The sequence below is a fragment of the Anomaloglossus baeobatrachus genome, chromosome 3 (genome assembly GCF_048569485.1).
Source record: "Anomaloglossus baeobatrachus isolate aAnoBae1 chromosome 3, aAnoBae1.hap1, whole genome shotgun sequence".
In the NCBI taxonomy this organism is placed as follows: domain Eukaryota; kingdom Metazoa; phylum Chordata; class Amphibia; order Anura; family Aromobatidae; genus Anomaloglossus; species Anomaloglossus baeobatrachus.
The window spans coordinates 51,865,239-51,887,529 of NC_134355.1; positions in this window are offsets into that span (position 1 = coordinate 51,865,239).

Genomic DNA, 22,291 nt, shown 5'->3' on the forward strand with positions numbered 1-22,291 from the left:
TTGTGGTATCCCAGACTATCTGGAGGAAGTAGTGCTAACTGCTTTCTGCAGTTGTGGAGTTTACCCCTGATGTCTTTTGTAGCTACCTGCCTGCTCTTGCCTTCCTCCTGAATCTCATCGTGTGTGTGTGTGTGTGTGTGCGCAGTGTGTCAGAGTTTTGGTTTTCCCTAGTCTGTCTTTATCTGTGGTTCACATCACACTCCTGCCCTGTCCTTCCCTGGTGAGTAGGGGAGTATCAGATTAGGTCTGGTTAGGAGCAGGATCATAAAATGGACTCAGGCATCTCCACCATTAGGAGTATCCCTGAGGTTACTGATAGCATATGGCCCCCTAGCATGAGAGACATCATAGGGCGCCCATCCCTCATTATCAGTCACATTGTGACAAGAACTTAGGGGTACTTTGCACGTTGCGACATCGCTACTGCGATATCGTCGGGGTCAAATCAAAAGTGACGCACATCCGGCGCCGGTAACGACGTTGCAACCTGTAAAGCCTAGATGCGCCGATAAACAATCGCAAAAGCGTCGTAAATCGGTGATCTGTGTAGCGTCGGACATTTTCATAATGTCTCACAAATAGGAGATACGATGTTGTTCCTCGTTCCTGCGGCAGCACACATCGCTGTGTGTGAAGCCGCAGGAGCGAGGAACATCTCCTTACCTGCCTCCACCGCCAATGCGGAAGGAAGGAGGTGGGCGGGATGTTTACGTCCCGCTCATCTCTGCCCCTCTGCTTCTATTGGCCGCCTGCCGTGTGACGTCGCTGTGACGCCGCAGGACCCGCCCCCTTAAGAAGGAGGCGGATCGCTGGCCAGAGCGACGTCGCAAGGCAGGAAATTGCGTGTGAAGCTGCCGTAGCGATAATGTTCGCTACGGCAGCTATCACAAGATATCGTATGTGTGACGGGGGCGGGGATTATTGCGATCGGCATCGCTAGTATCAGCTAGCGATGACGCAATGCGCAAAGTACCCCTTAGACTTGCAATAAATTCAAATTTGCAATTCAAATTTGTAAAACATCTGAAATATCTTTCTAACTTTAGACGCTGGTATGATTGGACTTCATTGCTTTGAGGGAAATGTGCAATTTTTATTTCCTTGAAATGGACTGAGTTTTATCAAGTACTGAAGTTTACCTCCCTCTGTAAGGACACACCCTACAAGCATGCAAACCAGGCGAAAAGTCAAAATGATGAAAGATGAATGCAAAAATGTATGTCAATTTTCATCCATGTGCAGGACAATAGTCATATCAGTCTGTCAATGACATGACACAACCATCAGATAAGAGTATTAGCGAGACGACATGAGGGTGCTGGTTACACCGTTATTATTTTGGCATGGCAGTGGCACAGTAAGTCAAGCAGAAAGGCATTTGAAATGTCATAACACGAGAAGGGGTTGAAAGAAAAGATGATTTATCATCTGCTGAAGAAGTAACGAAAGCATGTTAATGACTAGAATACCCTATGATTCACAATAATGTTTTCACATGCTCGAAGGGGAAAAAATATGTGAATTTCGCAACTCTGATTGAACTTGTTGTAACTATTGATATGGAAATGAATCTTCGTTTTGGAACTGGAAGTATCTGTGTAGGATCAGTGAATGAAACACATGCTTATCTGCTCGAACATGCTGAAACAGGCTTGTAATATCCTGTCCTGTATACCGAACAACTCATATCCTAATGCTATAGTTATCATCATGGAGAAGCCCAAACAGCTGCACGTTCTGTTCTTGTACATCAGCCTTCATGTCAATTTTAGAGAGATAAGAGCGTGAATACTATAAGTTAACCACTAAGACCACTATAATTCAGGAAGATAGCAATGGCCAAGAATTTGTAGGGAAGTCCAGCAATTTCTATAAGCAAACTATTGAATTCTATCAAGGAGAATTGGTCATCATGGTCACTTTTCCTATGTTCAGTCATCATACCCTGTTGATGTAATTGGAAATTGGACATATTGGATTTCTGCCCCTTGAAGATATTTCTAGAAATATTTTGCTCACTCTTCTAACAGAAATAGACACAAATGCCCTACAGATTTTATTGATATCATGAATATAACTATTGGCCATAGAAATGCTTAGGCTGGAGTCAAACTTGCATGTGACTCGTGCGAGTATCGGATCGCACTGCCCGGACCGGCCACGGCTCTTCTGCCAGGAGCGGCTCCGCTGTATGTATTTCTGTGGTGCTGACCCGCTCCTGTCAGGAGAGCCATGGCCGGTCCGGGTAGTGAAATCCAATACTCGCACGAGTCACAAGCAAGTGTGACTCCAGCCTGAGCATTAGTGATGCTTGGTCCTCAAACCAAGCAGGTCGGACGTTGTCAGTCGAATCTCTGTTGTGGAGATTAGTGACATGTTCGGGGCCAGAGTCTCACTTTACCTTGTGAGACTCTGTGAGACTCTGCTGATTCAATGTATTCCCTTTCCTTTGGGGAAGAGAGGGTTAATGTCAGTTTACTTTCCAGCAGCTTCTGACTCCTGGTCAAATGTTTCCAGTTTGAAACACTCCCATGATCTGTATATACCCTCTGCTTCCAGCATAGGGTGCTAGTTATTCCCATTCACTTGGAAGCTTGGCCAGGAGGTATAAGGAGGTGGAGAAGTCCTCTTTGCTACTTGCTGTGTTGGCTGCAGCATTGGTGTTGATGACTGCAGTAGTCCGTGGTGTTCTTATTGTACGGTGTGGAAGTTTTACAGTTGTCCGTTTACTTCCCCCATTTTATGTTGTTTCCGCCTATGCATGTTTAGGTGCTCCTTTGTATGTGATTGCTTTGTGTTTGAGTTTTGTTTTTTCCCCTGTTCGTGTGTAGTTGAAGGGTTTGTGTCTATGGTCCCGGCTCACTCCTTAGGGGGAAGGGAGTTTACATCAGGACAGGAGTTAGGGATATGCCAGTGACTCAGACCTTGCTGCCATCAAGCATATCTCTGAGCAGAGGGACAGCGCAGGGTCTGCAGTCTGAGGGTCAGCTTAGGTGTCCTGGTTCTGTCATACGGTGCACGTGTCAGATGCTCGGATTACCCAGAGCCTTCCGGAAAAATGCTCAAGTTTCTCATTGACCTCCAATATACTTAGTAAGTGAGTCAAGGCCGTACAAGGGTCGAGACTTCTTGTCACAAGTGTGTCTCGTTTGGCTGAAACCTTTTCAGTATCTGGGATTAGATCAGCAATTAGCAGATGTTGGGTTCTCTTTAACATGAATAGAGTAGATTTGACTTCAATTGGTGTTGAAGGGGTTAAGAGTTCTTAAAGGAGCTATTGACATGAATATTTCACCAGATCTAGGAAACAGCCAATGCAATCTACACAGGAAAAAAAAAAATCAATTCATGGATATCCATAAATTAAGTTATGTGTAATAATGAGAAATGACAAAGGGAAAACGTATTGAACATGATTACTGAAATGTATTTAATACTTTGCATACAAGCCTTTGTTGGTGATGACAGCTCCAAGGTGCCTCCTATATGGAGAAATTAATCGCATGCATTGCTCAGGTGTGATTTTGGGCCATTCTTCCCCACATACACTCTTAAAATCCTGGAGGTTCCGTAGGCTCTTTCCATGAACTCTGAGCTTTAGTTCCTTCTATACATTTTCTTTTGGTTTCAGGTCAGGTGATTGGCTGGAACATTCTAGTATCTTTATTTTCTTTCTATGAAACCAATTCAGAGTCTCTTTGACTAAGTGTTTGGGATCATTGTCTTGCTGAAATGTCAACCCCCATTTCATGTTCACCATCCTAGTAGATGGCAACAGATTTTTATCAAGAATGTCTTAATACATTTGTCCATTCATCTTTTCATCAACTTCATGAAGTCTGACAGTGCTATATGCTGAAAACCAGCCCCACACCATGATGTTCCCACCTCCAAACTTCACTGTTGTTAATGTTTTTGGGGTAATATGCAGTGCTGCCTTTTGGCCTCTTTACATGGTGTGTATTTTGGCATTCAAAGAGTTCAATTTTGGTCTCATCTGACCAGACTATATTCTCCCAGTATTTCACATGCTTGTCTAAATGTTAAGCAAACTTTAAATGCACTTGAACATGCTTTTTGGAGTCTTGCGTGGTGAGCGCTCATACAGGCCCTGGAGGGTGAGTGAGTTGCATTACTTATTATTTTCTTTGAAACAATTGTAACTCTCGAGTCCAGGTCTTTCTGTAGCTCTCCACAGGTGATTTCTGGAACCTACACAACTGTTTTGATAACTTTTTTCACTCCTCTGTCTGAATTCTTGAGGGAGCAGATGTCCATGGTCGGTTTATAGTGAAATGATGAAATTATGTTCTTTCAACTTCTGTATTATGGCCCCAACAGTGCTCACTGGAACCGTCAGTAGTTTAGAAATTCTTCTGTAACCAATGCCATCAGTATGTTTTGCAACAGGATTGTGAAAGTCTTGAGACAGCTCACTGATTTTAGCCTTCATGAGATGTTTCTTGTGTGGTGCCTTGTTAATGAGACACCTTTTTATGGGCCATCAGTTGAACCAATTAATATTATTTTTCACTAAATGGCAGGATTACTTTCTAATTGCAGATAGATTTCATCTGGTGTCATGACTTTCCATCGCTTTTAGCACCTCTCTCTCTTCCTTCATGTTTTCAATACTTTTTTCCTTAGTCATTTCACATTATTACACATAACTTAATTTATGTACATCTATGGTTTGATATCTTTGCCTGTGTGGATTGGATGGATTGCTAATGACATTTGTTGAGAAAATAATATCAATAGCACCTTCACAAATATATTTACTTAGTGTCATGATCCAGGCTGGCTTTTACCTGCTGCTGGTTACACCCAGCTCTGGCCTGGTCATGTCAGGGGTTAACTTCCCTTGCCTTGTTCTGGATCCCAGGGCGCTATATATTGCCTCTCTACCTATGGCTCAGTGCCAGTGATATTTCTGCCTTGCAGCCTGTATACTGGCTCTCGTGAGGGTTCCCGATCTGTTCTGCCTCCCTGCTACTGTGTCCTGACTTTGACCCTCCCCATTTGTCTGCCTGTCCCGGTCCCTGATTTCCCTCTCATGTCTGTTGTTTGTGTTTCCCTCTGCATACCTGATCTCCCGGCTTCTGACTCAGATCTGTTTTCTGACTTTGAATTTGATCCTCCCTTTGCAGTGACTTGACTTTTATGGCTAGACCCTGACTGTTTGACTACTCTATTGCCCCCTGGTGGTTCGCCTGTTAACTGCCTGCTGAAGTTACTCTCCTGTACTTCAGCTGCCTTTCCGTTACAGTATTTATTTGTCTCTCCTTCACTACTCTGCTTCCACCTAGTGGGGATTACGTTGTACTACGTCTTACTAGCCTTTGTAGCGCGTGACACTTAGAAATTGGTATATAATTTTTTTTCAATCTGCACCAATTTCTGCCTACATACTACATGTAAATGTAGCTAAATTGCCAAAGAACTAAGCTATGAAGGATAAAGCAGAACCTAAAATTCATGGGTCCTAGTGCAAATTCTGTAATAGGGCCACCCACCTACCATGTGCCAGTTATAATTCATATTTTTTGTTATATGGCAGATAAGGTATTGTGCCACCTCAGGTTCCAGCTTCACCTGCTACCCCAGTGTTAGGCACCCCATGTTCTATGTGGTTTTTGGAGAGTTTTGGCCTCAGGCTGTACTGCTAGGGCTATGTTCTGTTTTCATTCTGATTCTAGTTTCTATTGTTCTAAGTAAACACAAAGTAAACCTGAACATAAGTTGTCTTAATAAAGGAATAAAATCCTCTCTGTTCAATAACAAGACCCAGAGAAATAACAGAAAAACAAGTTTATCCGACTGTTCCAGATTCCAGTGATAGTTACACCATGTGAGAGAATAACAGAAAGTGTTCAGCCTAGTCACATATTTATTGCAAAGTGCAGGTTATCCCCTTGCACTATTTTTACATGGTCTTGTGAAACAAAAAAATATACTGAAGAAAGCAGCTAAGAATATTATAAAGATGAATATTAGTATTCATTAGTAATGTACGTGGCACAACTTTCTACACATTTATACAATCATAGCAGCCTGTTTAGGGTTCATAGAAAGGAGAACCTTGCTCAAGGGGCACAGTGATAGTAATAAAAGCTTGTAGTAGCATCATTTGTTAGACTAGTTCACTACCGGGTACAATAGGGGGATTCTAATACCACATGTCTGCATAAGTCCATTATCCAAAATTCTGGTTATTATTGGTGCTACTTTGTACTAGTGAATAGTTATGAAAAAACAAGGATCCAGCATCATGGAGAATGGATGAATAAAACTTGCTTTTATTGGAATTCGTTAAAAACAGATATTCAATCCAGTGGGCACAGAGGCACAAGTACTGTAGCGGGTTATCAAACGCGTTTTGACCAGAGAGTCTTATTCATGACATGCCATGAATAAGACACTCTGGTCGAAACACGTTGGAAAACCCGCTACAGTACTTGTGCCTCTGTGCCCACTGGATTGAATATCTGTTTTTAACGAATTCCAATAAAAACAAGTTTTATTCATCCATTCTCCATGATGCTGGATCCTTGTTTTTTCTAATGTTGCCTTCCGCCCGGGCCAGGGCGTTCCTTGCATCGGAGTGGAGTCCAGGAGTGAAGAGGGGTGAGCTGACAACGTCTCTTTGTTTATTCAGTGAATAGTTATGGGCATACCCAGACTGTAAAAGTCTGGATCCACGCGGTTTCCAACGTATCCGTGTGCCGGGCCCAGGCACGGAATTCCGGATAATGATCTGAATTCGGCACTTGTATAATACAAAAAAAATAAAGAAAAAAATAATAACGCAAGCGGTGCTATACTTACTGATCCTCCACACGGCTGTAACTACTCCTTCTTCCAGGTCCGCTCATAAGGATCATGCATATTCACTACTGTCCCCCGCACATCGGCGTCTGTGATTGGTTGCAGTCACACGCACCCCACGCTGAGTGACAGCGTGTCTGATGTTTGCAATCACAAACGCCGGTAGGCGAGTCTATATTGTACAGTAAAACAAATTAAAGAATAAATTGGCTTGGTGACCCCCCAGATTATGATACCCAGCAAAGATAAATCCATGGCTACAGGCTGCAGCCCCCAGCCGTGCACTTATCTTGGCTGTGTATTAAAATGAAAGGAACCACATGTGGCTTTTTAAAAAAAAAAAATAAATAATTTTAAAAACCACGGAGTACGGTCCCCCCACAATTTTGAGCCCAACAGCTGGGGGCTGGTATTCTCAGGCTGGGGAGACCCGTACTTATTGGACCTCCCAGCCTAAAAATAGCAGCCTGCAGCCGCCCAGGATTGTCACATCTAGTAGATGCGACAATCCCAGCACTTTACCCGGCTCTACTACATCACTACACTAAGTCTTCTGATTTACATATCTGGGCTCTATTACATGAGTTCTCAATTTCCTAACCTACTCATCTCTGCTACTTCACTGGGCCCTGCTACATCAATACACTGAGTCTTCTGATCTACATTGCTGGGCTCTGTTACATCATTTCTTGAGTCTACTGACCTCCTCAACTCTACTACAATACTGGGCTCTGGAACATCACTATACTGAGTCTTGTAATGTACATTGCTGGCCTCTGTTACATAATTTGTTAAATCTTCTGACCTACTCATCTTTGCCACAACACTGGGCTCTCCTACATCATTACCCATTGCTGGACTCTGCTGTCTTACCGCTATGAGCCTCCTGGGCTATCCAGCATTGCTTCATTAACAAGTACTATTATCTCGACACATCAGTCTCCCTTCATTGAAGCTCCTATTAAGAGAGGAAGAGGACAGGAACTCCACCTATTGGATGTAGCAATCCTAAAAGTCCAAATTGACCATTTCATGCCCCTCGCCACATGACTTACAATAAAAAGCCTATAAGTCTCCTTTCATCGGCTTGAACCCCATAAGGAAATTAGTATTAATAGAAGATCCTCATTTCTTGGCCACAGTGAGGAGCATTTACCTAGAGCACCTCTCCCTCAGGAGAAAAAGAGAAACATCACCGGATTCAGGAGAACAGCGGCACTCACACCAGGCAAAAAAAATACATAATAATTGCAGATGAAAGGTTCGTGTCACTGGTGTGACAGACAGTCATGTGGTTTCTGGCCATAGAAGGTCACAGCATTTTGCTGCACAAACATCCACTGTTCCTGTTGTCAGTATTCAATGGTATAGGTAGCTTTTCTGCTGGATTAATCTCTCTCCCTTTTGGACCTATAAGTAGCTCAATTTCCACCCAGCTGTTGATTGTCAGTATTCGCTTGGTGTTTAAATACCCCTTCCTTGGACTGGTGCTGGTGATATTTTGAGTTCCTTCAAGCTAACATTGCAAGCAGGTGGCTTGTACTCCTCTGTGGTGTTGTTGCTGAACTTCTTCTTGAGTCATCTGTGGATGTTCATGCATTCCACCCTGTGTGTCCTCCTTGTGTCTTCCTTTAGCATCTTCCCCTCCACTCTTTGACTTGAATGGACATTGTGTAATACTTCACTCCACCAGTGGTGGTGCTGGAGGGAAATTAAAAAAATGCACCCCCAGATTTATCCAGGGAATCCTGCTATTTGGTGGGGGGGGTCCAAGCTGGGGGATAGTTTCTGATATTCTTACTGAGAAAAAAATCATACTAGTAGGGATGGTTAGTGGAGATCCCATTGTAATAGGTTTGCAGCCTTCAGGTAATAGCCACATGGTGAGTTTCGCCAAGGCACCCATTGCGTGTTCAATGTTTGCTTGGTGGTATGGCAAAATCGCAACACTATAGAAGTAAATTGGGTCACATTGAGACACCTGCACTACCATAAGTAGCAAAAACGCACAGTCGGCTGGATTTTTTGTGACCTGGTTGTGGCAGTATCATTGGTGATCCCATTCACTTCAATAGCGCCTCAAACTGTTCCCGTGGCGGCTGTAGCCCAAGCCTTAAGATCTGAGTGGGCTATATTTGATAAAGTAATATATTCTACATGGACTACAAAAATTATTAAACTACTGTAGTAATTTATTGGTATGAAGGTGTGAATGTGCGCTTGGTTAATAGAAATAATTTGTCACATATCGTCATTACCGGTATTAGTGTAACTTCTATGGTACCACATTACAGCCACTCACACTATGAATCATCAGCTCACGGTGAAGAATTTCTTCGTAGCCATTTATATTCTTCCTTTGTCGCAAACAATCATTTCCCATGACAAAGTTTCACATGTGACAAACAACTAGAATTTTCTGGTCTAAACAATTACTGTACTTTTTTGGCCTCAAACAGAAAAAAAATATTACGTGTATCTTCTTTTCACATGAATAGTGTTGCCATATTTTTAAATTCAGCGTTATTTTTTTTCCTGTTCTTACTATTTTTAATTGATTAAAATATTATTTTTATGTTTTTTTTAATGTATTAATATTAACATGAAACACGGAGCACACTTTCACTCCATTCAAAGGAAAGAGAGATATACCGTAAATGTTTTTTTTACTTGTTTGTTTGACTTACAAATGCATCTCAATAAATTAGAATATCATCAAAAAGTTAATGTATTTTAGTAATTCAATAGAAAAAGGGAAACACATACCGTATATATTATAGAGTCATTACACACAGAGGGATCTATTTCTATATCTTATATAGAGTCATTACACACAGAGGGATCTATTCCTAAATATAATATAGAGTCAATACACACAGAGGGATCTATTCCTATATATTATATAGAGTCATTACACACAGAGTGATCTATTCCTATATATTATATAGAGTTATTACACACAGAGAGATCTATTTCTATATATTATATAGAGTCATTACACACAGAGTGATCTATTCCTATATATTATATAGAGTCATTACCCACAGAGTGATCTATTTCTATATATTATATAGTCATTACCCACAGAGGGATCTATTCCTATATATTATATAGAGTCATTACACACAGAGGGATCTATTCCTATATATTATATTGAGTCATTACACACAGAGGGATCTATTCCTATATATTACATAGAGTCATTACACACAGAGGGATCTATTCCTATATATTATATAGAGTCATTACACACAGAGGGATCTATTCCTATATATTATATTGAGTCATTACACACGGAGGGATCTATTCCTATATATTACATAGAGTCATTACCCACAGAGGGATCTATTTCTATATATTATATAGTCATTACCCACAGAGGGATCTATTCCTATATCTTATATAGAGTAATTACACAGAGTGATCTATTTCTATACATATTATATAGAGTCATTACACACAGAGGGATCTATTCCTATACATTATATAGAGTCATTACACACAGAGGGATCTATTCCTATATATTATATAGAGTCATTACACACAGAGGGATATATTCTTATATATTACATTGAGTCATTACCCACAGAGTGATCTATTTCTATATATTATATAGTCATTACCCACAGAGGGATCTATTCCTATATCTTATATAGAGTAATTACACACAGAGTGATCTATTTCTATACATATTATATAGAGTCATTACACACAGCGGGATTTATTCATATATTATATAGAGTCATTACACACAGAGGGATCTATTCCTATATATAATATAGAGTCATTACACACAGATGGATCTCTTTCAAGTGTTTATTTATGTTAATGTTGATGATTATGGCTTACAGTCAATGAAAACCCAAAAGTCATTATTAGTGATGAGAGTGTAATCGTTACTATTCGCTATTCGCAGAATAGTACAGTACTCTGGGTATTCGTTATATTGCGAGTAATGGTGTATTTGCCTCGCTATATTCGGATGTCCCGCCCAGCCATTTTGGCGGCTGATTTGCAGCCACTAAACATGTTGGGCTTCTTAACCAATCGCAGTAATGCCGCAGCCATCTTGGCTGCGGCATTACTGTGATTGGCTGGTCACCACCATTTTTGTACACAACACATTGCCAGCGTCTCTCTCCAAATGCTTCATACTTACCGATCACAGAGCGGCACAGCTGTCACACTGCTCCGCTGACTCTCATTCTTCTTCCCTACCACTCATTAGCTTCATCATATATTCACTAATTCTCCCTGTGATTGGTTGCAGTTAGAACTTCCCCCCAAGCTGAGTGATAGCTCTCTGATTGCAACCAATCACAGCCGCCGGTGGGCGGGTCTATATCATACAGTAAAATAAATAATGAAAAAAAACGGCATGCGGTCCCTCCAATTTTGATACCCAGCCAAGATAAAGCTTCACAGCTGAGGATTGGTATTCTCAGGCTTGGGAGACCCACATTTTTGAGAGCCTCCAAGCCTAAAAATATCAGCCAGAAACCGCCCGGAATTGCCGCATCCATTAGAAGTGATAGTCCTGGAGCTTTACCTCCCTCATCCCAAATGCCCTGGTGTGGTGTCGATCGGGTAATAAGAAATTAATGGCAGCCCATAGCAGCCACTATGTCTAGGGTAAATTATGGCAGGCGTCTATGAGATACCTCCATGATTAATCTGTAAATGAAATAAACACAAACCACCAAAAGAATCCTTTATTTTGAAAAAAATACAAAAAACTCCCCTCTTTCCCCACTTTATTAACCCCCATACAACCCTCCAGGTCCGATGTAATCCACACGAGGTACCACGGCGGTCCTGGCTCTGCTACATCCAAGTCTGGAGAGAGTCCGAAAACACATCTCATCTCTTCAGCCTCCAGGACATACTGACAGCAGTGACATCATTCAGTTCATCAGCGGCCATACCCGGGTTCCCACGGTATAACCTCTGGTGACCTGAAGCACTCTGGCCTAAAGTGCACGACCGTGTCCCACACCCTGCCAGCACTTTAACAGTGACAGTGCCGGCATGGAGGTACGAGCTGCCCCGCACTCCCCGGATGGCATTGTCAGTGTTAAAGTGAGGGGCCAGTCCCACTCCTTGCCAGCACTTCAACACTGACAATGCCATCCGGGGAGAGCAGTGATCACAGCCCGCCATCTGCTGTGATCACCGCTCACCGCAGCATGTACTGACCTCGATAGCTTCTCCTGGCAGAGCTGTATGCACTGCCAGGAGGAGCTGCACTGTTCTCCTTCGCCATGAAGACTTTGTGTACGTGTATGACTTCGGGTGGGGTGTGTGACACTTTCTGTTTTTTTCAGTCTTGTGCCTATTACCTCACTCTGGTCCTCGTCGCAGAGAAACTAGTAACCCACAACCAACAACAGAGTTCAATTGGCACCAAACTTGTTCAGCTTATTCTTCTCACTGTTATGATAGACATGGCCTCACTCCTCAATGTTTTGGTTCTACTTTTTCTGGGGTAATCTTTCTCAACCTGTCTCCCACTAGCTTGGAAAAAATCCTCAAGCTGCTGGGTCTGTGTCTCTGTTCCTCCCTTTCCTTACACTTTTATTCACTTTTGGGCCCCAGCGGCTGTCCAGTCGTCTTACTTCCCTGAGCCCGCAGGGATGAGCCGTAGGCTCCGGACCTCACAAGGTTACCTGAGGGTTCCCTGACTGGCTATGTCTTCTCTTACTGAAATCCTACACAGAACTGCCACCCCTAGAGGCACACATGAACAGTCAACCCACTTGCCATCTGTCACTTCTCCTCTACCTCGACTTAATCCTCTCCAATCTGATATCTAATCTATCGCTGCTCCAGGTCACCCGCTAGGTGGCGACTGCAGGCAAATGGTTCTGCTGCATCAAAACCCTTCACTCCGCTAGCAACATTTACATGTTAACACACATTTATAAGAATCAACACCATACAATACATTTAATATACAGTATAAAGCTGAGTGTATTTATGTATGTGTGTATGAGTGTTTGCTAAAGCAATCTGCACCGTCGCATTTACAGTCAAGAAACTTTGCACAGCCGCCTCATTTGACTCAGGGAATGTCATAGACTATGTTTTGAGGGAAAAATGTAACCCCGTGCTTTACAGTTATTCACCAAAAAACCTGCTTACATTAAAGTCAATGGAGCTGGGAGCTACAGGTCATTAATAGGAGCTATGATTGGTTACTATTGGAACAAAGGACATTCTTAGTATGACAGCTTATGTATGAGGTAATATGATATCCGTGGAAAAAGAGAGAGAGACAGACAGACTGAGACAGACAGAGAAAGACAGAGACGCAGGCAGAGAGAGAAACAGAGAGATAGAGAGACAAAGATAGACAGAGAAACAGAGAAAGAGAGACAGAGACAGAGAGTGATGTATAGAGAGAGAAACAGAGACAGACAGAGTTAGAGAGAGAGAGAGAGAGAAAGAAACAGAGACAGAAAAATAGAGAGAAAGAGAGGCAAACAGGGAGAGAGACAGAGAGAGAGGCAGACAGAGAGAGACAGAAAGAGACAGACAGATAGAGAGATAAAGAGGGAAGCAGTGACAGACAGAGAAACAGAGACAGACAGAGAGAGAGAGAGAGAGGCAGATAGGGAGAGAGACAGAGAGAGGAATAGAGAGACGGATAGAGAGAGGCAGACAGTGACAGACAAAGAGACAGACAGAGAAAGATGGATAGAGACAGAGACAGACAAAGAGACAGACAGAGAGAAACAGAGAGACAGAGAGAAAGACAGAGAAAGACAGGCAGACAAGGAGATAGACAGACAGACAGAGGAAGAGACAGACAGAGAGACAGACAGAGAGAGACAGATAGAGAGAAAGCCAGACAGAGAGAGTGGGAGAGAGGTAGAGTGGGAGAGAGACAGAGAGACAGTTACTATCCCGGGTAACGCCGGGTACTACAGCTAGTTTAGTATAAAACATCTTTTTCAGTACAGGTAGACAACATATAGCGGAAAATAGCATAGGAACTCAACCACTTCTACAATTCAACCCATAATGGAGGCAAGTAATTTCCCAAGCTACCATCAAGACATGCTTGGGAAGGCAGAGGACTATATCTTTGGCCTAGGTGAAGGAAAGCCAAGCTTGGACTCTGATCCCATAAATCTAGATATTTAGAAATAATATATTTTCAAGTAGAACAATCTTTTATTATTATTTCTACCCCATTACCCATCCCCACCCTCTCCAAACTCTTTTTGAAATGGCACGAGACAGTGTATTAATGGTTGAGGGTTTCATAATGTCAACATCTATCATGCATAATATGGTCCTCATGGGAAAGTTCCCATCATCTTTTCAGCTCTCTAGGGTTTAACAATGCACAAAGCTCATAGGAATCCAATGAGGAAGTCACATTACATATTAAACAGGATTCCTAAGTAAACATCAAAACCCATTTAGTGTAAGTCTGGCCTCTTCACAAAACCTAAAATTTACTAAGAACCTAACCTAAACACCAGCCCAAGAAAATGTAGATTACAGGCTATTTAGTGGAAACACATGTGCGTTAATGTAACTGTAGCTGACTTGTCCCCTGTCTGTGTTTACACATAATCTGTAATAGGTACTTTTCAACGGAAAGTCGTTCTTAAGAAAATCATTGTAATAATAAAGCATTAAGTAATAGCATGTAATTACATAATCACACAACCCCGGAACACATAAATAAATGACGGGTGATACAACTCAGTGGAATGAGCAATCAAAAATCTAACGCCCCACACATGACCCAAAAAGTAGAAAGTTTCTGAACTTTTCATGATCATTTATTGGCAGTCACCTAAGAGGCCTAAGAATCATCCATGAATAATAATAAAAATAATAGTACAGTACAGTGACCAAAAGTTTGGACACACCTTCTCATTCAAAGACTTTACTTTATTTTCATGACTCTAAAACTTGTAGCTTCACATTGAAGGCATCAAAACTATGAATGAAAACATGTGGAATGAAATACTTAAAAAAGTGTGAAACAACTGAAAATGTCTTATATTCTAGGTTTTTCAAAGTAGCCACCTTTTGCTTTGATTACTGCTTTGCACACTCTTGGCATTCTCTTGATGAGGTTCAAGAAGTAGTCACCGGAAATGGTTTTCCAACAGTCTTGAAGGAGTTCCCAGAGATGCTTAGCACTTGTTGGCCCTTTTGCCTTCACTCTGCGGTCCAGCTCACCCCAAACCATCTCGATTTGGGTTCAGGTCTGGTGACTGTGGAGGCCAGGTCATCTGGTGTAGCACCCCATCACTCTCCTTCTTGGTCAAATAGCCCTTACACAGCCTGGAGGTGTGTTTGGGGTCATTGTTCTGTTGAAAAATAAATGATGGTCCAACTAAACGCAAACCGGATGGAATAGCACGCCGCTGCAAGATGCTGTGGTAGCCATGCTGGTTCTGTATGCCTTCCATTTTGAATAAATCCCCAACAGTGTCACCAGCAAAGCACTCCCACACCATCACACCTCCTCCTCCATGCTTCACGGTGGGAACCTGGCATGTAGAGTCCATCCGTTCACCTTTTCTACAAAGACACGGTGGTTGGATCCAAAGATCTCAAATTTGGACTCATCAGACCAAAGCACAGATTCCCACTGGTCTAATGTCCATTCCTTGTGTTCTTTACCCAAACAAGTCTCTTCTGCTTGTTGCCTGTCCTTAGCAGTGGTTTCCTATTTTACCATGAAGGCCTGCTGCACAAAGTCTCCTCTTAATAGTTGTTCTAGAGATGAGAAGGTGTGTCCAAACTTTTGGTCTGTACTATATATATATATATATATATATAAAACAGCTTGACTTGTTTTTTGCCACCTGTATGTTGAAGACGCTTGCGGCATAAGCACCTTAAAACGTTGCACAATAGTTGGGTGTCACAATCGGGCAGGAGAATGCCTGGTGCACAGCGCAATACAGGAGTTACAACGGAGATGGAAAGGGTAGGTTGCCCCTAATGGTCATTATCTGAAAAAATTTGAATACTATATAAGATCAACTGCAAAAAATGATTTTAAACTCAGAAATGTTGGCGCCTAATGAAAAGTCTGTACAGTAAATGCCTCAATACTTGGTCGGGGCTCTTTTTGCATGAATTACTGCATCAATGCGGCGTGGCATGAAGGTGATCAGCCTGTGGCACTGCTGAGGTGTTATGGAAGCCCGGGTTGCTTTGATAGCAGCCTTCAGCTCGTCTGCATTGTTGGCTCAGGTGTCTCTCATAGATTCTCTATGGGGTTTAGGTCAGGTGAGTTTGCTGGACAATCAAGCACAGTGAAACTGTGGTTATTAAACCAGGTATTGGTACTTTTGGCAGTGTGGACAGGTGCCAAGTCCTGCTGAAAAATTAAATTTCCATCTCAAAGAAGCTTGTGAGCAGAGGGAAGCATGAAGAGATCTACAATTTCCTGGTAGACGGCTACGTTGACTTTGGTCTTGATAAAACACAGTGGAGCTACACCAGCAGATGACATGGCTCCCCAAACCATCACTGATTGTGGAAGCTTCACACTAGACCTCAGCAGCTTGGATTGTGGCCTCTCCACTCTTCCTCCAGACTCTGGGACCGCGATTTCCAAATGAAATAGAAAATTTACTTTCATCTGAAAACAACACCTTGGATCACTGAGAACAGTCCAGTTCTTTTTCTCCTTGGCCCAGGTAAGACGCTTCTGGCATTGGTGTTGTCTATTAGTCATCAGTGACTTGACACAAGGAATGCGACACTTGTAGCCCATGTTCTGGATATGTCTCTGTGTGGTGGCTCTTAAAGCACTGACTCCAGCAGCGTCCACTCCTTGTGAATCTCCCCCAAACTTTTGAATAGCCTTTTCTTCCCAATCCTATCAAGGCTGTGGTTATCCCGGTTGCTTGTGCACCTTTTTTCACCACACTTTTTCCTTCCACTCAACTTTCCATTAATATGCTTGGATACAGCACTCTGTGAACAGCCAGCTTCTTTAGCAATGACCTTTTCTGGCTTACCCTCCTTATGGAGTGTGTCAATGACTGTAATCTGCATTCAAAATGGAGTAGAGAAGTGGTTAACGCCGCACATCAGCCAAATGAAATTGTAGAGATGTTGATGAATAATATCTTTTTTTTATTTCATCGGTCTACGCGTTTCGAGGTCGAAACCTCTTCCTCAGGACCAGGACATCAACAAAAAAAAAATGACTGCAATCTGGACATCTGCCAAGTCAGCAGTCTTCCCCATGATCGTGTAGCCTACTGAACCAGACTAAGGGACCATTTTAAACACTTAAGAAGAATTTGCAGGTATTTTGTGGTAACTATTCTAATTTTCTAATATAGACTTTTGGGTTTTCATTGGCTGTAAATAGATCTGAAATACATCCCTCTGTGTGTAATGACTATATAATATATGTGTTTCCCTTTTTGTATTGAATTACTGAAATAAATGAACTTTTTGATGATATTGCAATTTATTAAGATGCACTTGTATGTTGTAACATTGCCTTTTCTGCATAACTTTGATATATGAAAATATCTTGCGTCTTAGCAGTTGCAGTAATATAATAGGGCGCCATTGATGTCACTTTTAACCATAATACTAATAGGAGTTTGGTTTGCAATAGCGGTGATTTCATCTAATGTATTTCACAAATGTGTTTCTCTATACATATGATTAGTGACCCATGTCAGATATGTTTTACCAGTAATTTCCCAGCATTCTTTTCTTTCAGCTACCAACCACTAGTTCTGTGCAGATATGCAAATGAGAATATTTGCTGTTTTACTAGAATTAGTTTCCTCCTTCTGTGACCACAACCTATTTATCTGCTGTATGGTTAAAGTCTCCTCAGGTGTCTGCTTCTCTGACATTAGCTGTTTAGAGGAAGCACAAGGAGCCCTATGTGAATAGAGAGAAAAGAAGTATCATTACTTATACAAACCACTCAAGAAATTATAGATTAGGAATATTGATGTGTATAACTCTCATAAGCTGCTTAAAGCACCACTCCAGCATTTTTTTTTATGTCCCGCTGGAGTGGCGCTTTAAATATAAGTCCCCTAACCCCCGTCTTATACTCACCTTCCAGAGGCTTCATGTTCTTCCACTGTCTCTCCGGTCAGTCTCCTGTGATCTGTGACCAGCCAGCATCTCCAGTGTTTCATGGAGCGCCGGAAGGCACAACTCCAATACAAGTCTATGAGAGCTTCGTTCTGACTCTCATAGACTTGTACTCAACGCTTGTGACGTAACTTCTGACTTATTGCCATTCAGAAGTCACTCTCACAAGATGGCGCCGTGGGATCGGAGCGGTGCCAAAAAAGTATGAAAATGCCAGATAGTGAATATAAGACAGAAGACGGGGGTGGCTTATATTTAAAGCACCACTCCAGTGCTGAAAAAACAATAAATTGCTGGAGTGGTGCTTTAAGTATTGTAAGCCATTGGGTACCCTAAAGAGTAACTAAACTGTACATTAATAATTTAATCGAGCATGAAAAGTTATTAACCTTTGCAAATCACCTAATTAGGGAATTTGCATTAATTTATTTAAAAAGATTGCACATGTCTTTTATATCTACCCCTGCTATTTCCACGTCATTTTGCCTGCTATTAAATGCATTGATATTAGAATGTGCTCATTTGGAGTACAGATGATTGCAGTGATGGATCAGCTCAGCTCCTGTGTCTCACTAAGCGCCGTTTCACACATACGGCATTTCGCTGGATTGACAGATCAGGCACACTCCAATATAGTGTTAATACTGTACAATGGCATTGTGGCAAGCTCCGGTCACATGCTCTGGTCACATGACAGCATGTGGTCGGAGCTTGCCGCAATGCCATTGTACTGTACACTGTACTGGAGTGGGCCGGATCCATCAATCGGGCGAAATGCCGGATGTGTGAAACCGGCCCTAAAGCTGGGTTCACACACAGCGACAGCGACAACGACGTTGCTGTTACGTCACCATTTTCTGTGACGCAACAGCGACCTAGTAAGTCGCTGTTATGATCGCTGCTTAGCTGTCAAACACAGCAGACGCAGCAGTGATCATAATGACACGCGTCGCTGTGGAAGCCATGCTGCACTTGGCAACTAAGGTAAATACCGGGTAATCATTACCCGATATTTACCTTGGTTACCAGCGCACACGCTTAGCGTTGGCTCACTGCTCTCCTAGCCAGGGTACACATCGGGTTAATTACCCGATGTGTACTCCGGCTCCGGCTATGTGTGCAGAGAGCCAGCGCTAAGCGGTGCTCACTCATGCTGCCAGTGTCGGCTCCCTGCTCACGTAGCTGGAGTACACATCGGGTAATTAACCCGATGTGTACTCCAGCTACGTGTGCAGGGAGCAGGGAGCCGGCACTGGCAGCGTGAAAGCACGGTGCTAGTAACTAATGTAAATATCGGGTAACCAAGGAAAGGGCTTCTTGGTTACCCGATGTTTACCTTGGTTACAACTTACCGCAGTCTGCCAGACGCCGGCTCCTGCTCCCTGCTCGCTTCAGTTCGTCGCTCTCTCGCTGTCACACACAGCGATGTGTGCTTCACAGCGGGAGAACGACGAGCAAAAAATGAAGCAGGACATTCAGCAACGAGCGGCGACCTCACAGCAGGGGCCAGCTCGTTGCTGGATGTCACACACAGCGACAGCGACGGGACGTCGCTGCTACGTCACAGAAAATGGTGACGTAGCAGCGACGTCGTTGTCGCCGTCGCTGTGTGTGACACCACCTTAACTCCGGGGATAAATTACTGCAAGAGATTGCCATGATAGTCAGAGAAGGAGACCAGTGCTGACTCTTTCACTGCCATCATCTGTCCTCCAAATGAGTATGTTTTGATAACAATGCACTTAAGCTATGTTCAGATGAGGCTTTTCTACAGCATTTTTTTTTTTTTGCTTTTTTTTATTCTAATTAAAAGCTGCTTTTTACAGTAGCAACAAAAGCTATGAGATTTCAGAAATCTCATGCACACCCTTGTTTTTTTTATGCCGAGTGTCGATTGTTTCAGTGTTCTTTCCACCTATAGAAAGCAATAAGAAAGTTAAAAAATACTGAACAGAAAGACGGGCAGTGAGCCCCATAGGGGTGAACAGGCCCATGACGATCGGGAGGGTTAGGGTAGGAAAGAGTTAAGTGCTAAGGTTGGAGGTACATAGGGGCTGCCTGATTGGTGGGAGAGTCGGGAAAAGGGATTGGGTGAGGGACAAGATATGGGAGGGTTGGTGTGGTGGGTATAAAGGGGGCTGTGCAGAGGTCACTGCCCCTTTTAACCTACAGACAGCGTGTCCCCCCTGCGCTGCTGCATCCCTGACTGAAGAATGGCGGACTTAGCAGCGGTGCTGGAGCTGGGGCGGGGGGCATCTGAGGCCATCGGCGAGGACGCGCTGCGGGAGCAGCTGGAGGGGTCTGCAGGGCTGGAGCGGCTATCTCTGCTCCTGCGCCCGGACCTGCGCTGCGCGCTCGGCGGGCGCGACCGCCGGAGCGCTACTCCCCTGGCGGGGGGGAGTAATCAGATTTAGGAGCCCCTTCGGGGACCCTTCGGGGCAGCGGAGTGCACCTCACCTTCAGACGTGTCTCCAGCCGCCGGGAGGAATCCTCGCCGGAGATCCCGCGGGCCGGGGGTGGGCGGAGCTTCTGTGAGGCCTACTTCCAGTCCGTGGCCTGCACAGGCACGGACCAGAGGAGCGTCAGCCCCCAGTGAGGTGCGGGCTGGGGGTGGCGCCCGGCACCACGGAGCGGACGGGGAGACTCCCTGCAGTCGGCAGGGGAGAGAGCATGGATGGAGGGGCGGCGCGGATCGGTGCGGTAGTCGGAGGGGGCTGGTGGCAGGGTCATGCAGTCCGCAGGGCCCTTGCGGCGGTCCGTTATTACGGTACCTCCCAGCAGGGATCAGGCTGGGGGGTGTTCCTGGCATCCGGACAGAGAGGCACGGCCTTCCTGCAGTCGGCAGGGAGGGGGACCACCGGGATCTACAGAGCTTACAGCAGTGCAGCAGGAGGGGGCAGCAAAGAAGGACGGCGGCAGGACGCCGCGCCGCGACATGAAAAAGAGGACAAGCAGGAGGGGCACTGAGGAGCAGGGTGCGGTGACCGTGGGGGTTGACGGCCGCCAGGTGCGGGCTGTTCCCTCGCTGGTCCCCCCAGCGGACTCCAGCAGCTCTTCTTATTCGGGCGAGGAAGAAGGACCGGAGGAGGCGGCAGGACGGATGGAACGGCAGCAGGATGTTCGCGGTACGGCTGCTCCGGATTCGGTTCAGAGGCAGCCCGGTGAGAGGACAACCAATATGTTTAATGTTGTGGGTAGTGTTAGCGGGGGCGGGGGTTTCCACCGCGGGGAGTGGTTTGCCGGGGGTTTAGTGCGGTCGGTCAGTCGGGGTTACCCGGGGCGGAGTTTTTGGGGGCAGCTGCCAGGGGTGTTTGCAGGGGTTGTCGGCTGAGCGATCAGGTCGAAGCGGGCCTGGGTCCCTTGGCGGGGGGCGTGGGTGGGTCCCACGGTCGGGGTGGCTGCCGGTGGTACCGGTGCGCGAGGTAGAGGCTTAGGAGGTTGTGCCGGCGGTCGTTGTGGGTCAGGCGGACGGCGCGGCGGCCGTGGCGTTGGTTAGCGAGGACGTGGAAAAGGATGATGAGGTTGTGCGTTTGGATGATAGGGCACGGAGCGAAGTTACGGGTGCTTTGAGAGTCCGTTAGGGGTGCATTTGAAAAAGGAGGTGAGAGAGTGGATAAGGAAAGGGGAATATGGGGAAATTTTTTCCCTGCTTCCTTGGAAGTTTAACTTGGATAAAGTGAAGCCAAGTGACTCTAAAAGAAAAGGAGGATTAAAAAAAAAAAAAAAAAAAAAAAAAAGGGAGGTGTAGGTTGATCCCGAGGACGTTTACTAACTGGCAACGGAAGGCTATGCGACCTGGCATCCGGTGGGAACACAAAGATATTTCTCTGTGGATGCGTTTGATGACGTCTCCGGCGCAGCCCTTTCGAAGGGGTGCCAGGGGCCCGGGTGCGAGTGGCGGGTCTTCGGCTGGAAAAAAGAAAGGGGCATGTTGGAAATTTAGTGAGGGGCCATGTAAGTTTGGGACAGCGTGTCAGTTCAAACACGAGTGTTCCGGTTGTGGAGGTTTACCACTCTTTGGCCAGGTGTTTCAAAGGGGGACAGAAAAGTCGGGGGAAGGTTTTGAAAACAGGGAGGACGCCAGTGAGGGTCGAGGCGATGCGTCCCTATTTAAATAGATATCCGGATGATCGGGCGGCGGAGCTGTTTGCGACGGGTTTTTATGGAAGGTTTCCGGATTCCGTTTGAATTTGGGGGCGCCGGTGTTTCGCCCGGGTAATTCGGGGTCCGCAAAAGAACATCCGGAGGTGGTGATGGAGAAGCTGTAGAAGGAGGTGGAGTGGGGTGGATGGCGGGTCCGGTCCAGGACCCGCCACTCCCCAACTTGAGGTTTTCGCCGCTGGGAGTGGTA